The sequence below is a fragment of the Helianthus annuus genome, chromosome 10, assembly GCF_002127325.2.
Source record: "Helianthus annuus cultivar XRQ/B chromosome 10, HanXRQr2.0-SUNRISE, whole genome shotgun sequence".
Lineage (NCBI taxonomy): Eukaryota > Viridiplantae > Streptophyta > Magnoliopsida > Asterales > Asteraceae > Helianthus > Helianthus annuus.
This window is the reverse complement of record NC_035442.2, coordinates 4,364,942-4,378,853: the sequence shown is the minus strand read 5'-3', so window position 1 is coordinate 4,378,853 and position 13,912 is coordinate 4,364,942. Positions and strand designations below refer to the sequence as shown.

Here is a 13,912-nt window from a genome sequence, read left to right as displayed (position 1 = left end):
TGTTCAAATCTTTATCGTTTATTTTCGAGTACATCGGTGAAATGGGGAAAGTTTTATATCTATGCAGTGACTCCATAACTCGGGAAGGGGTGTGACATAATCAAGTGGAAAAAGGAAAAAAATGTGCACCAGCCGGGAATCGAACCCGGGTCTGTACCGTGGCAGGGTACTATTCTACCACTAGACCACTGGTGCTTCTGTTTTGCTTGTTATGTTTGAAGACCTTTGTATCAATATTATGAATCAATTTATATTGTTAATTTAGTTTAATAAATATAAATTGAAAAGTTAGCTAATAGGTAATTTTTAACAGCATTTTTCATTTATTATTTTGGATGAATATTTTAACAATTGTTTTATAATCCTATGTAACATATTAGTTAATTATAAACTTCCTTCATTTCATCAAGAAATAAAATATTGAATTAATTACAATGAATATGCTAACAAATTTTACTTATTTTCTTATGTTCAGAATATAAATGTCTTGGATTTTACAAAAAAAAAAAACCCACCTTTTAGAAAATAAAATACATACACGAAGGTGAATTAGATACACAAAAATAAATAAAATATATACATGAAAAAGTCGATAACCGGCAAAAAAACACATGCGTGTTAACAATAACTTAGATGTATCGAAATGCGAGTTGCCGTGCAGACGTGAGAGGATTTCGGTCGACATCAGTTTGGTTTGTCATGATACTTGTAAAAAAACGTAATATTAACAAAATTGCAACCTAAAAGTTAAACATTAAAAAACCCCGCAAATATAACAAAACAGAGACGTGAAACCAAATATTACTGACGTACAAAAAAAAAACCTCAACCGTAACAAAATAGAGAGCTAGAACAAAAATATTTAAAAAACGAAAAAAAGCAACTTTTCACACCTTTTTCCAAAATAAAAAAGAAAAAAACAGGCTATTTTAGCATAGATAGGACTCATTTTAGCCCAACCACACTATTCATATCCATTTGCTTTTGGTAAAGTATTGTAATTATTGTTATTATAATAGTTATTATAAATGATATTTAGATATAATCCTTTTTTCACTTGTCCTATTTGTTTTTTACTTCCATTTTGTTTATTCTTTAAAGAATTAAAATGAATATAGAAAACCTTTTTAAAAACCAATTGATTTCCCAAATTAAAAAAAAAAAAACATCATAAAGGAGATGTAAAGACTAGATCAATCTCGCGCTCCTATTAAAAACACTACACTTTGTTTTGAAAATATGTATGGAATTGTTTTGTAGTTTACTTGTAAATCATATTTATTTAGTTATAACAAATGAATAATTGTAATTATGATACTAGATCGATCAACTAAGGTTATTTAGGTGCTGTTTGTTTTTTCTGCGGGAAAAGGTCTGCAGTCTGCGGACCACATCTGCAGGCATCTGCAGAAGAAGAGGTGGACAAAATGTTTGCAGTCTGCAAGGAGAAGAGGGTTTGTTTTTTTTACTTCTACAAAATCCCTTCTCACACACACACAACACACACTGATCTCTCTCTCCTCCCTCGATCTCTCTTTCTGCCCTTCATCATCCTCACTCTCTCGATTACATACAAACAAAACAACACAGAGCCTCATTTTCACAATCAGATGCTCACAAACACCCCTCCCCTTTCCCTGCTCGATGTCGGACCGGTGATACACCGGCCGACGGCGATTGTTCCAGCCGACGACAACCTCCCCTCCTTCTTGGGTTCTCGATAACCCACACCTGTGAATGAACCGGCCGACGACCGATGGCCCTCTTTCCGGCGACACCCACCTGCAACACCCCTCACCATCTCGTCTCTTTTAGCTCCGACGAAGAAAACAACCGGCCACCACCACTCTTGGTGGTGGCGGCACACATAAGCAGACACTGGGGAACGAGTGAGGAGAGAGAAACGGCGAAGGAACCCCGTCGCCGCCGCTGCTCACGGCGGCGGTATTCTTGGGCTGTCCGATGATGCTAGGCGATGATGGAGATGATGATGATGTCTATTGCCGCTGATGATTTCCAGGTCAGACAGTTCGAGCTTTTTTGTCTGTTACTTAGGGTGTTTGGTTCGTTGATTCTGTTGATTTGTGGAGGTGATGGCGGAGCAGGGGTGGGAGGTGGTGGCGGAGTGGAGGTGGGCGGCGGAGGTGGAGGTGGTGGCAGAGGAGGTGGTGTCTGGAGGGAGAAGAGGAGAAGGTGAGAAGAGGTGAGCAGACCTTAGAAGACATGGGTCAATGTCTGTGCCAAGAAGAGGTCTCGCAGACCTTTTTTAATGAAAGGTCTGCGAGAAAACAAACAAGCTGCAGCACTCAAACGTCTGCGCGCGTCTGCGCGACGCAGACATAAGTGGCCAGAAGTGCTTCTGGCCAAAAAACAAACACCATCTTAGATTATAATTATGACTTTGTATAAAGTCTAACATAACTTTATGATCTAAGCTTATTTAGATCATAAGACGTTTGGTGTATAAGAAAGATTATGATGCGTGTTTTTTTTATAAGATTCCCTTAACTATATACGATACATGAACATATGTTTTGTACAATGTATTTTACAAGTAAAGTATCATGCATACTTTGATTATATTCTCTTTGTATGGTGGTTGTTTATTTGTTCATAAATTGTTCAAATTGGAATATAGATTTTCAGTGGCGGATCCATGGGTGTTTTGGGTCAGTTTGGAAAAAATAGTGGAAATTTTGTCTGATTATTAATAAAGTAGTGAGAATTAATGAAAATTTACCAAAAGAAATCCGATAAAAAAAATTTCTGAATCCACCACTGATTTTTATAAGCACCCATGAATGGAAATTACATTTGCTAGTAGATATCTACAAATTAAGTAGTCAAATTCGTAAGGTGTCCAACACAAGATAGGTATGGACATAAGGTAGATATGGATAGATGCCCATAAAATGTTATCTGCATACGGTTTATAGTTTTTTATATTTAACGTTTTATATGTGAATTTATATTTAACGTTTTATATGTGAAATATATTTTTGCGTGTTAGCTCTTTATAGTTTTTTTTTATTTGTAAAAGTTTTGGACATAGAGTATTTTGTGTTTAAACTATGAACCCCTTTTAGGTTCGACAGTCTTTTATGGATAGACATATCTCTATAAAATCATCTGTAATGGTTAATTCTTTTTACGGGACATTTTTTATTACATCAACATCATAAGCCCCTTTAAAAAAAAAAATTGGAACGGTTAATGTCCCTTAATGCCATTTTAATCATTATTTTCTAATTTCTTTGCCCCTCATTTGACATTATACTAGAAATGCACATCCCTTTTTTCATGCAACGCCTAGGTAGACGGTGTTAGGAGCGTTATCAAGCTCCTTCATGCCCCGATAATGTCTATAACCTATTACACATGGCCTAATCATTTTACATTTTAATTATGTAAAGTGTTTAATTACGTTTGTGTTTTACTTAAATTAAATTGAATCAGCTAATCATGCTTTGAAAATCCGAGGTGTGGAATAACCGATTTAGGGGCTGTTTGTTTACCTCTTAATGGTTCAGACCTCTTACTGGTTCAGCACTTAATGGTTCAGACTGTTTGTTTCATGAGCAGATGTCTGAATGGTTTAGACATTTGCCTCTGAATGGTTAAGATTTAAACAAAGTCTGAATGGTTAAGACCTCTAATCTGAATTGGTCAGACATTTGCCTCTGAACGATTAAGCATTATACAGGCTCTTAATGGTTCATACCTCTTACTGGTTCAGCACTTAATGGTTCAGACCTCTTACTGGTTTAGCACTTAACCATTCAGATGTTGCCAAACGATCCCTTAGTATACATGTCTATTTATGTTAGAACCGTATAAGGATGGTAAAAAAAGAAGAAGATAATTATACAAATAGTATGGTAAGTTAGAAAACAAAAATGATCTAAAAAGATGTATGCTTTGGAATATAATTTTAAGAGACCTTCGCCTATTTGATTCAGTTATACAAACTTTGAATAAACATATCAATTTACAAAGTCTAAATGCATATCAAGTCCAATGGAATTCGCAACATCCAAATATGGACCACTCATTCTTCACCACTAAATTTATATTCTTATAAAATTTTATATTTATATATGCACCACTAAATTTGTATTCTTATAAAATTTGATATTTAGTAGTCATTTTTTAATCATCTATATATGATAAAATCAAAACTGGATGAATAGTGTTTTGATTTTATCATATAATACTTTATATTCATTTATTATACTATGGGGTACGGGGTGAGGGTTGGAGCATGGATTGGGTACAAATGGTCAGTGTTTTGATTTTATCATATAATACTTTATATTCATTTATTAAACTATGGGGTATGGGGCGAGGGTTGGGGCATAGGTTGGGTACAAATGCCCAAGTCACCACCTTGGGTGGACTTGGGTTTCGGCGTGGCCCCTTGGACGGGAGTTTTAGCCCGGGTGTTGGGTATGCCTAACGGTCCTCCGTGGCCGGCTCTCATTGGCTGGGTTGGCTAGGCCATAGCGGCTAGGTTTAAATTTTAAAAAATAACCGTTTGGCTTGACTATGGGGTACGGGGCAGGGTTGGGGCATGGGTTGGGTACAAATGGCCAGTGTTTTGATTTTATCATATAATACTTTATATTCATTTATTAGACTATGGGGTATGGGGCAAGGGTTGGGGCATGGGTTGGGTACAAATGCCCAAGTCACCACCTTGGGTGGGCTTGGGTTTCGGCGTGGCCCCTTGGACGGGAGTTTCAGCCCGGGTGTTGGGCATGCCTAGCGGTCCTCCGTGGCTGGCTCTCATTGGCTGGGTTGGCTAGGCCATAACGGCTAGGTTTAAATTTTAAAAAATAACCGTTTGGCCAATCCAAACGGTTCACCCAAGTCACTATAAAACCCCCCAACCCCACTGTCTGTCCACACCGCTACCCCAACCCTCCACTCCACCTACCTGAACCCGTTACCCACACTTGATACCGGCACAACGCGATGAAGGGCCGCCAACCCGGGGAGACCCATTACTGGCCGGAAGCTTTCGCTAGCTACCAGCACAACGTGGGGAACGACCAGCACGATTTAAACGCGTGCCAACACAAGTGGCGCGAGCTACGACCGAAGCTCGACTGTTTTAAAGCCTACTACGATAGCATCCCAGACGGTGATATAAGTCACGAAAACCGGGTGGCGGTGGCCAACATCGAGTTCCTGGGCAAGGAGCGGAAGCCGTTTGACAAGCTTGCCATGTTCGAAATCTACCTAACGCTTTAGGCTTTTTTTTTATTTTCTAATCTTTTTTTTTAAATTTTGTAATTTTTAGGAACTTTTAATAATAATTTTAGGCTTTTTTTTAATTCTGTGTGTATTTTTTTAATTTTTGGTAATTGGATTTAAATAATCTCAACTTGCTCAATTTGGCCGATAATAATCCCAACTCAATTATTGGCCGATAATAATCCGATCTGGTCCACTTTTGGCCGATAATAGTCCGCCGTTAAAAATAGCTTAACGGAGTTAAGCTTTTTTCCGAATTACAAACCGATGTTTTATTGATTTTGATCAAAACGAGGATACGAGTTGATTGCTATAAAATTCACCTCGAAATACTGCCTCAAACGACAAAAATGGTGCTTCAATTCGGCTGTTTAAACTTCCAATTGACAAAAATCAAGTCGTTTGAAGCACCGTTTCGAGCTAAGTTTTACATAAATCGAATCGTATCCTCGTTCTAATCAAAATCCATAAAACATCGGTTTGTAATTCGGAAAAAAGCTTAACTCCGTTAAGATAATTTTAACGGCGGACTATTATTGGCCAAAAGTGGACCAGTTCGGATTATTATCGGCCAATAACTGAGTTGGGATTATTATCGGCCAAATTGAGCAAGTTGGGATTATTTAAATCCAATTTACTTTTTTTTTTATTTTTATAAAACTGGCCAACCCACGCGGGCTAGCCACGCCCCGCCATACCGACCCAACACGTCACTCACCAGCGGGTGGGCTCGAAGTCCACGTGTCAACCTATGCCCCAAACCCCCGCCCCACCATACCCCACGATCGAAAACACCAATGCCTTTCACGCAACGCACGTCATTGAAAAACACTATTTCTTATAAAATTTGATGTGTATATATAGTAGTCATTTTTTAATCACAAATTAGATATGATTCTTTTTTTCACTTCCCCCAATTTCTTTTTGGACCTCCATTTTATTTACTGTTTTAACCAATTAAATTAATATAAATAAACTTTATAATAACAAACTAATTTCTCAATTAAAAATCATCATAAAGGGGGTATAAACTATAAAGAGACGGAACATTCTCATACTTCTACTAAAAAAGTTTAAAAAACATTGTATTTAGTTTGTAGGAAGAGGAATATAAAATTGTTTTATGGTTGACTAACACGCTATTTATTTTTCTTGTAACTTGTTTTAAACCCGTGTTGTATCGGACGTTGTGTACTTGTTATAGTACACGAAAAGGTAAATCGAAAAGTTATAGTCATAATATGTTGAATAGGCTATGTTCATTCGTGTTAGGCATTCATTTGGTACCAGTTCGGTTTATCAATACTGTAGGAAAAAGTGAAGATGAGTAAGAAGTAATACCCAATGTTTTTAGAACCGAAAATTATAATGAATGGCTGCCGATGAAAGGGAAAACTCTACCGATAAGCATGCTCAGATGAGAGTAATACAAGGATGAGTGACCTTCTAGGAAGTCTGAACCCATTCAACTAAATACAAAATCATGAGCTTCCCGTGGGCAAAGTAGACAATAATCAATATTGGTGATATGATTGTCCTTTTAGCATCATTGGCGGAGCACCATACAGAGAACGGTATCGCCTGACACCATTGATCATATGTGACGCTTAATAGGAAAATTTCAAGCGACGCCATAGTTTATTATCTAGAGCAAGACCATTGTTTTGTAACGAGAGACACCATTTTTTTAACGAGTGACACCCTTGTTTTTTATAAAATCTTTTACATGTCTTTAATTTTTTTTAACCCAATAACCATTATAGCCCATTTCCAATTAGTTTATTTGATTTGTTTAACTTGTGTTTCAAATGACTCCCTATTTTTATTATGTATTTATTTTCAATGACATTGTACTTTTATTATGATAATGGCTTTAGTTATGTGATTCTATCTGACCTGACCCGCTATGAAAGTTTTGACTCAGGATTATTATAAACCTATGCATCGAAAAAAATGACACCGTAGGAAAAGAATTCCTGTCTCAGGCATTGTTTAGCGTGTATCAAAACTCGGGCTTAAAAGCGAAAAGAGAAGGTTTAGAAAATTATTAGAACACTTTTAACTGATTTTGTTTAGTTTGGAGTACTTTAAACATAAATTACTATTTCTAATCATTTGAAACTTCCATTGTGCAAAGTGTATGTTACTTTTGTGTTCTACTTTAACAAAAGTAAGCACTAAGCACAGCCAACTAACCATGCCTAAGAAATATTCTAGGTTTGAAACGACCATTTTAAATCTAGATACCTTTATATAGATATTTAGAATTGTATATAATGCATTAAAAATACATAATTTAAAAATAATATAATATGTTGAATAAAAGGATTCAAAAAAGGGTAAGACTTTCACTTCTTCGATTAATTTATTTGTGGCTAAAGGTTTAAACTTTACTCATTCATAAATTAAATATAAAATATAAAATATAACCTGTTAAAAAAAACAAAACAAATTGTCCATGTTTTTTATTTAATAAATAGGCGAAAATATACAAAATTCCTAGAAAATGATTCTCGGACGTTTCATTTAATGTTTAGTTCGTTACACAGTGGCGAATCTAGAAAATCCATATAGGGGTAACGTTTCAATAAAAATGGGTAACGAAATCGAAAAAACGTCAAATTTTTCCAAAATTTACACTACTGTTGGAGCGTCACCGGAGCGTCAAGGGGCAACGGAGACTACCCCTTCTACCACTCTAAGTCCGCCCCTGTCGTTACATACCTACAGAGATGGTAAGAATTTGTTAGCCATTAGTTGCGCAAGTTCGAGCCTGAGCCGGCCCCGGTTTTCATCCGGCCGTTACTCCAGCGAGGTCACTCGTGTGGAGGCGGCACGGTTTCCGGGCGAAAGCCGTAGCCAAGTCTGACTACCCAGCGCGGGCCCGATTAAGACAACGTAAGTCTGGGCAGATCTTGGTTAGGGTCCCCAATTTGGGGATGTGAATAACCTTAAAAGAAGTTCACCTTTCAAAAAAAATATATATATATATGAGTTTACAAATTCTAAATACATATCAAATCAAATGATAAACGCAACATCTAAATTTGGTGCTTTTATTCTTTACCACTAAATTGGAACATTAATATGTCAAAGCATCTAAACAAAAAAAAGGGGGGGTCTTAACCCCTTTTTCTCTTCACCATGAAAACGGAATCTTCCAGCAATGTCTAATTATTCAGTGTTGATTAGATAACTCATTTCTTGTTTAGGTTTCAAACAATTAAAACATAAAGGTTATTTTAATGACCGATAAATAGCTAATGAGTTACATATTATATCATTTTATGTATACATTTACATCCATATTATACCTGGTAAAATAGACAGTGATCCGTTAGAGATTCAAATTTGCTGTGTGTGTTGGAAAAATGGTCAAATTGTTTTGATATACCTGGTAAAACAGGCAACTAGTAGTAAGCGTGTATGTAAAAATGGTCAAACGTGTAAAATCTGTTAGATTGATTTTTTAATAAATTATTATATTCTTGTTATAATAATATCATTTTTATATATCATTTATTTTTAACCGGCAATCCGGCACCCTTAGACCCGGTTATTTTATTGTGTGATTGCTCATATTAGCGTCTCTGGCAACATTATGAAAGGCTTGTGAATACATCAATGTATTATTCAACATGAACACCCAAATTGTTATTCGTTTAAGTTTCTATTCATTGTAGTAATCCGTATAATGTTTTAAATTGTTTAGAACCGAAACACGAAATGAGAATTAAAGTTACCAAAGCAAGAAAGAATAAATAAGTTGAGTTTGAAAGAAGATTTTATTTTTTTGGTAAACAATACCTACTTTTTGTGTAGATGCTTTGACACATCAATGTTCCAACTTTGGTGGTCATGACTCATGTCTCAAGAATGAATGTTCCAATTTTGATTTTGCGTATTTAATCGGATCTCATGTGTCCATGCATGTTTACACTTTGCACTTTTGATTAAATAATAATAATAACAATAATAATAATAATAATAATAATAATAATAATAATATCAGAATTTTGTGAAATATATTTATTTTATTTTAGTATAAAAGTAGTAACTCAATTAGATAAAAGGAAAAGGTTGGGACCAATTAGTTCAGGTAAAAATAGAGTTCTGTTTTTACCCCTTAAATTGAGTAGTATATTGTCCCTAAATTAGAAGAAAACTATACGAACTTAATTTATTGGGTATATTTATACTAGGTTAGAGCCCGCGTATACACGCGGTTTCACAAATGAAAATGCTTTGCATTTGATCTGTTTTCATTAAACTTAAATAAAATTAAATTTAATATAAATAAAATAACTTAAAAACATGTATGGTAGGTAAAAAATAACATTCACATCCTTATCTAATATAAATAACACATGGTTTAACACATAACAATACTTTGAATGTTTAGTGGTCTTATTGAAACTAAAATTAAACGTGCATAATATACATATTACATAAGTCTAATGACAAAGTGAAACTACAATCCTAATACGGATGCATATAAAAAACGCTGACTTGTTTTATCTTAAACACGTCGAGCAATAGTTTTCCATTTCCGCATCAGGAAATGGCACGTTGTAACTTTTTTAATGAAAACGCTTCAAAACCTAACATATAACGGGTCTATGATTTGAGAGTCTTATCTCAGCTCGTTTGTCGCTCAGTTGTTGCTGCTACCCCTTCCCATATGAAAGTATACAATCTCACCTAAATAAACATCCAATTAAAAATGATTAATTTATAAGAATAACTAATAATAAAAAATTAAGATATGATCTAAACAAAATAATCCCATGGGGAGTACGCCTACCAACTTTAGGCTCCCTGTCATAATGTTTATCAAATTTAACTCGTATTTGTGCATGGGCTATTCACATTCCAACATTCATAAAAAAAATTAGCCAAAAATAATGGTATATTAAACGAACCTTCAGTGCGCGTATATTGTCAACTTCAACACTTACAACTTGTAAAGTTAACCTCGTTGTATTAGGATGCACCTGCAAACAACAAAAGAAAAATGTAAAGTTTCACACTCTAGAAATGCGCATGAGTGTAGAATGATCATATAGCAAAGTTTCTCACTCTAGAAATTCATATAAAAAGTAAAATTTTGTAGTTAATTTTCCATATAAGCCAAAAAGAAAAAGTAAAAATACTAAGAAACCAACCTGTTTTTTCCCCTAATAGATTTTATAGACTATTGAACAAACTAATACTAAATAAAAGTGTAAAAGAAACTTGTTAACTTTACCTCGAGTCAACCCTGGCTCTCCTGTTCGGGTAGATTAACAAATCATAGGCAGGTGACATTCTAGATCTGAAACATTAACTACACATATAAAGCAACACATGTTAGTCTACATACAAGTATAAATGAATGAAGAGTTGTTGCTGGAAACCCGAACCCAACACAAAAATTGCATAACGCACAGAAAAAACTGTCAAAAACTGCTAAACTTGAGTTTGAAATCATGTTGTCTTTAATCGCATAGCAAAACTTGAGTTTCTTCAATTTTCTTTTTTTTTTCGAAAACCAAAAAACTACAGTTTTAAGTGATGTTAATGTAAATAAAGAAACTCTCACGAAGGGGATTAATGCGAATAAGTCATAAAGACAAAGATCAAATAGGACTACTTACGTGACCTACAAAAGTCATCTCAATTATTCTTTGAACCATAATCCCAGGTCCGGAGCAACTGAAACAAAAATAACATTCTTTGAACCATAAGCCCGGGTCCAAAGCAACTGAAACAAAAAATAACATTAATGAAAATTAGCTTCAATACATTAAGTAAATAAAGATCTGAACTTATTTACACATTTTTTAAAGCCTAAACGATTTAATATTGTAATTTAATCATTTATTCAATATATTTCATAGTAGTAGTAATTAAAATATAAAGCATATGGTTGTTGCAACATACTGAAGTAACATAAAAACTCAAGACATAAAAATCAAATCTAAATATATATTTTAGGTGTCCTACACAATCATACAGTTATGCCATAATCACAAAATTTATATTACAAATGGTAATATATAATAAACAACATGAGCTCCGTTTCTACAAACTTGAGTTGCAACAATCATATTTTTGAAAGCCTAAAACGATTTAATGTTGCAATTAAATAAAAATATGAACAAACCAATAGCATAATTGATTACAAAATGATGGTGTACATACCAATCTAGAGTACTCTGGTATTAGATCTAGGGTTTGGAGGATGTGCAGCGGCGGCCATGGTGGGTTTGGAGGATGCGCAGCGGTGGCCATGGTGGGTTTGAGGATGCGCAGCGGCGGATATGGTGTTGAATCCATCGAGAACATTAGAGATTTGAGAGGAGAAGTTAGGAGGTGGCAGACGGATGAATGGGAGAGGAAAACTTGTCTAGGGTTTTGGATGAGAATAGATGAATGGAATATGAGTTTTGTGTAATGGGCCAAGAAAACGGGTATTCGTCCGGGAAAAGGAAGCTTCAATTTGTGCGCCAAAAGCAAAAACCAATTGCATAATTGAAGGACAGGTGTCCCATATGTGATTTCTTTTATTATATACTAGGTTAGAATCCCGTGTATTACACTGGTTGAATAAATATAATTTTATATACTAAATAAAAAATAATATATTTTTAAAAACCTTATTTATTATACGTGTTGAATAAATATAATTAATATATTAAATAATAAAAAAAAGAATATCTTTAAGAACCTCGTTTATTGTGCATGTTGAATAAATATAATTTAAATACCAAACAATAAAAAAGTTATATTCTAAAAAACCCTATGTATTCACGGATGGAAGAAATATAAATTTATATACTAAATAATAAAAAAGTTATATTTTAAAAAAACTCTGTGTATTGTACCCGGTTGAATAAATCTAATTTTATATAGCAAATAATAATAGATGTTATATTTTTAAAAACCATTTTTATTACATGGGTTTATCTATTGTTTAAAAAATCTTTAAAAACCTCGTTTATTGTGCGGGTTGAATAAATTTAATTTTATATACCAAACAATAAAAAAAGTTATATTTAAAAAAAAGACCTTGTTTATTCACGGGTGGAAGAAATGTAATTTTATATACTAAATAATATAAAAGCTATATTTAAAAAAAAACGTTGTGTATTGTACGGGTTGAATAAACCTAATTTTATATAGCAAATAATAAAAAAAAATGTTATATCTTTAAAAACCCTGTGTATTACACGGGTTTATCTATTGTTAAAAAAATCTTTCTAAATCAAAATGAATTTATTATTTTTTAAATTAGGGTAATACTGTTTTAAATTTTGGTTTGATTAATAAGTTGTTTAATATATTTTCTCATAGTTAACAATAATAATATTAACATTAACAATAAATAATATTTATGTTTTGAGTAAAACAATGATTTTTAGTTTACATAATACTTTTCGATTTGAAGTTAAGTTTATGCCAATAATTTAGAGTTCCCAAATTTAATAATTTTCAATATTAATATACAAAGCGATTTTTTTTCAAACGTGATAATACTAAACAGCATTCGAATATTCATATTTTGAGTGAAACAATGTTTTTTAGTTTAGATAATACTTTACGATTTGAAGTTAAGTCTATGCCAATAACTTAGAGTTCCCAAATTTAATAATTTTCAATATTAATATACAAAACGATTTTTTTCCAAACGTGATAATACTAAACAACATTGATTATTTTGTATAAACATCATACTAAATTTACTTTATGATTTTTTTCCAAACGTAATAATACTAAACAACATTGATTGATTATTATTGTATAAATGTATAAACTATTCAATGTTAATATACAACATTGATTTATGTTCACGGAAATTTACTTTACAGGATTAATTTTAATAAAAAAAAGATAATGAGTCGATAAGATTTATGTCAATTTAATTAATATTTAATAATTTAAATTAAATAATAATTAATAATTTAAATTAAATAATAATTATCTACAATTAAGGATGGTCTACAATCATGACAAGTGTCCCAATATTGGTTTCTTTTATTATATAGTATAGATTTATATTTTATAGAGTAAACCTCAATTTTCGTCTTTGTGGTTTGCTGATTTTAACACTCTAATTCCAATAGTTTAAAAAATGCATTTATCGTCCATTAGTTTGTTGATTTTAACAGTTTCAGTCCATTAGTTTGCTGATTTTAACAGTTTCGGTCCACAACACTAACACTGGTGTGGACTGAAACTGTTAAAACCAGCAAACTAATGGATGACAAATGCAATTTTTAAACTATTGGACTAAGAGTGTTAAAATCAGCAAACCATAGGGGCGAAAATTGAGGTTTTTGGTAAAAATCACAAAAGAAAATCATTAATTCACTTTGATTTTGGGAATAGTGTTTTTGCATGTAAAAACCTGATATGTTTTATACTATAAAATTTTCAAAATTCTTAAATAGGGAACTCATATATGTAAAAAAAATAAAAAGTAAAACAAAAGTCATGTGGTAAAAAAGATTGCCTACGTGGAAAAGTAAATAAAAACCGAGTCAAATATTGCGTTTTGGTAGAAACTTTTATATTAGATTATTCACGGATAAATCTAACCCATGATTTTTTAACCACGCTTCTCTTATTTCGCTCATTCTTATTATATTTGTTAATTTAAAAAATAAACTTTAAA

The 13,912-nt window shown here is 33.0% G+C and overlaps 1 long non-coding RNA gene and 1 other non-coding gene across 3 annotated transcripts; both read right to left on the bottom strand.

Annotated features, from left to right (window-relative positions):
• Positions 1 to 124: 124 nt before the first annotated feature.
• Positions 125 to 195, bottom strand: TRNAG-GCC. The gene has a single exon. It is a non-coding gene; the product is annotated as a tRNA-Gly (tRNA).
• A 9,387-nt stretch (positions 196 to 9,582) lies between these two features.
• LOC110883833 lies at positions 9,583 to 11,797 on the bottom strand. 2 transcript variants are annotated; one of them, XR_002560686.2, is made up of 5 exons: positions 11,440 to 11,797; positions 10,893 to 10,999; positions 10,505 to 10,582; positions 10,179 to 10,250; positions 9,583 to 9,957 (listed from the first exon to the last, which is right to left on the bottom strand). It is a non-coding gene; the product is annotated as an uncharacterized LOC110883833 (long non-coding RNA). The 2 variants fall into 2 exon arrangements; XR_002560688.2 differs by lacking the exons at positions 10,893 to 10,999; positions 11,440 to 11,797 and adding an exon at positions 10,684 to 10,797 and having other exon boundaries at positions 9,650 to 9,957.
• Between the last annotated feature and the right edge of the window lie 2,115 nt (positions 11,798 to 13,912).